Genomic DNA, 3021 nt, shown 5'->3' on the forward strand with positions numbered 1-3021 from the left:
CGGAGGCCTAGACCTCGAAAAGGCAGATTCCCCTGCTCTACGGCCGTCTTTAACCAATTCCGCCAACCGCCAGCAGTGGATCTCAGTTGACACCAGTTTCGCTCCATACTCAGCGGCCCGGACGGACTTAACCTCCGGCCGATGATTACATAACCGCCCACGTTTGGATGAGAGCGGAACCACCCCAAGTGGAAGACCTGAGCGCAGCAGACCAATTCCGCTGGCGCAGTTTTTTTATTAGACCGGAGCAGCTGCTTGGTTATCACCATCGGCAAGCTGCCGTGAAAACACCCCCTCGCTCCCCTCATCTGGCCGACGAAGGCCTAAGCTATTGATATACGCTTATCGCCAGCGCAGTGGATGCTGCCTAAGACCCGTTAGGATCACCTAGACGGACACCTGCCGTCGCGGGAGTTAACTTTTTATTTTCTTCTTGTTTTGATTATACCTTTCTTATATATTTCCGATTATTAATGATTTAAATACTCGCAGAGCAACTGGAGTATGGCATTCGGTAGAATTTTGACTTAGGGTTTGTAGGGGTCAGAGGGTAAGGGCAGGGAAAACAAATAGGAAAATATAAATAAGTATAATCGTAAGTTTAAATGATAGAACCGACCCATCGAAACGCATATGCCGCGACTAGAGTGTAGGGTAGCGCCTTCCAGAACATGCCGTTTTTCTTCTACCTGCATTCGCAGCGCCAGCGAAATCGTACGATTTTTTGCTTATTTTTCCTTCCTCCAGTCCTTCGCTCGCGAGCATGGAGAGCGCGAGAGAGGATTTGGGAAAAGTCCCGTAGCTTTTGGCTCGTTTGCTATGCAAGGCACGCTGCGTGTAGAGAAATTTTGTGACGCTCGCTCACTTGAAATTGAAAACCAGAGCAAAGCACACGCATCGTAGATCATTTTTACTATAATAATTCCGGCACGTGGATTATACAGTTTCAATCGAATTAATAGTAAAGTGCCAGCAAGAGACCAGTGACAAAACTTAATAAGTGTTGTGCACGAGTGAGAACGGGTAAATATTAACTACGGAACGGCAGAGTTTATAGTGTAGTTAACCCTTTTGTTGTGCAGGGCTAGTTTGGCGCTAGGCGACGGCTCTTACGTCCTTCGCTAAGCGTGGCGTATCGCCGGCGTGGCAGCCACACGCGGCAAAAGTTGGCGATCAGCGAACAAGGCGGCGCGGTGCAACCGAGCGGCCATAACCTTACTCTTTGGAAGCCCTACGGCGGCAGCGACGTCGACGTGCAGCCCAACGCTGTGCGACCGAGCGGCCATAACCTAACTTTTCGGAGGCCCTACGGCGGCAGAGACGTCGACGTGCGGCCAACGCAGCACGTGCGCGTAACCCTACTTTTTGGGAACCTCTGCTTTGCCACGTCGGCTGCCAAGGAGCTATAGCGATCCGAGTGCGACCGCACTAAACCGGGAGCGAGAAATCTCCAAGAGTCAGACCAGAGGCGGCCTGTGTCTGAGTTCTCGGAGTAATGTAACCGGCCTCGTGCAGCCCCAACTAAGGCGATTCGGCTGTATGGACAGCGGCTAAGCATTACCTTTTCGAGCATAAGCCAGTAGGAACAGTGGAGGTGCAGCGAAGGTAGCTGAGCGGAGACTAGGCAGGAGCAGGCGCAGCCGGATAGAGAGCTCGCTTGAGCGGCAGGCATGTGACCTGTCGAAGAAGTTGGAGGCGCGTCGCGGTGAGCAGCGCGCTCCCGCTGGATGATTCCAGTAACCCGAAGGACGTAAAGTTTTGAGATCGATTAAATTTAGAGTAATGCGTAACATTAGATAGAAAGTAACTGATATTGTTGTTGCTTTTCTGCCGTTTAGCGTAATATGTGAATGCGAACGCGAGCGTCCCATTTAAATATCGTTTCTGAACTTTCCAACTAACAGCCATCAGCACCTGCAACTTCGATGGGCCCAACGAACCACAGTATCTAGTGAGCACTGCCTCTTGGCTACTACATAAATAAAATGGCGCCCAACGTGGGGCCAAAGACCGTTATCTGCATTTGAGAAATAAGAGGAAGAAGAATATCAAGCTATAGTGCAACTCGCAGGAGCCGCAAATACCTATTGTTTTAGGTGCAGGACCCTCGAGTGGTTTTAGCCCATGAAAATGCTCGACTATCCATCCAAAAGAATTTTTTTGTAATTAATTTACTCAGCAGAAATTGTTACTATTTTATACTAGAGATTTGCTAGTTGCGAGTTGAGGACTTCTTAGCCGGAATTGCGTCTTCGATTCGAGATCTTACGGATCAAGGCGACCGCAACGAACCCACTCACAGGCGCAAAAACTCGACCCTGAAATTAGTTAGGTGGATCAAACTCCCGTTCAATAGGTAGAGGGAAGCGAATTCGGAATTAGTAGCTTGGAATAGCGATATGTTATCAAAACTTCGTGGTATTTTCGACCAGTGCTAACCGAGCGCAGAATACTATCCAAAGGCGACAGTTTAGACTACTGGCAAAAGGTACTGTACGCGTATTTAGGAATATCAAGTGGTCAGAGGAACTTCGATGGATGACCAATACAGCGAATACAAACCTACAAAGCCGCAACAATATAGACAATATTAGTATAGAGTTGGTTAGGAGAGAACGCTCAGCAAGAAGGTATTCGACAGAAACTAGCTGGAAAAACAAAGACCATAATTTGAAAATATTAAGCAACCAATAACAGTTACAGAAGAAGAAAATGCCTATTCATCATAGCTTAGAGAATTTAGCAGCCGCTTCTAATAATGACGAGAGTGTTTGCATTCTATGCACACGACCTTTAAGCGTGATCGATCTGACAGCAGCTTCTCCTTGTAATCATCGATTTCATCATCAATGTATTAGAGATCACTTGTCAGTAACGAACTCGTGTCCGACTTGCAATCAACCATGCACGGTGCAGCAGTTGTCAGTATCGAACAATAACTTATTAGCCGAATTGGCAGATGCAGAACAAAGATCCGAGTCAGGAAGAGCATCCAATGAATATGACGCTGGCAAAGGCAGC

The 3021-nt window shown here is 47.9% G+C and overlaps 1 long non-coding RNA gene across 1 annotated transcript; it reads left to right on the top strand.

The window, feature by feature from the left end:
• The first annotated feature begins 720 nt into the window (after window positions 1-720).
• On the top strand, window positions 721-1807 carry LOC138929545 (uncharacterized). The gene is made up of 2 exons (XR_011445812.1): window positions 721-1023; window positions 1083-1807. It is a non-coding gene; the product is annotated as an uncharacterized lncRNA (long non-coding RNA).
• The last annotated feature ends 1214 nt before the right edge of the window (window positions 1808-3021 follow it).

This window comes from Drosophila kikkawai, unplaced genomic scaffold (assembly GCF_030179895.1).
Source record: "Drosophila kikkawai strain 14028-0561.14 unplaced genomic scaffold, DkikHiC1v2 scaffold_315, whole genome shotgun sequence".
NCBI classification, from domain to species: Eukaryota; Metazoa; Arthropoda; class Insecta; order Diptera; family Drosophilidae; genus Drosophila; species Drosophila kikkawai.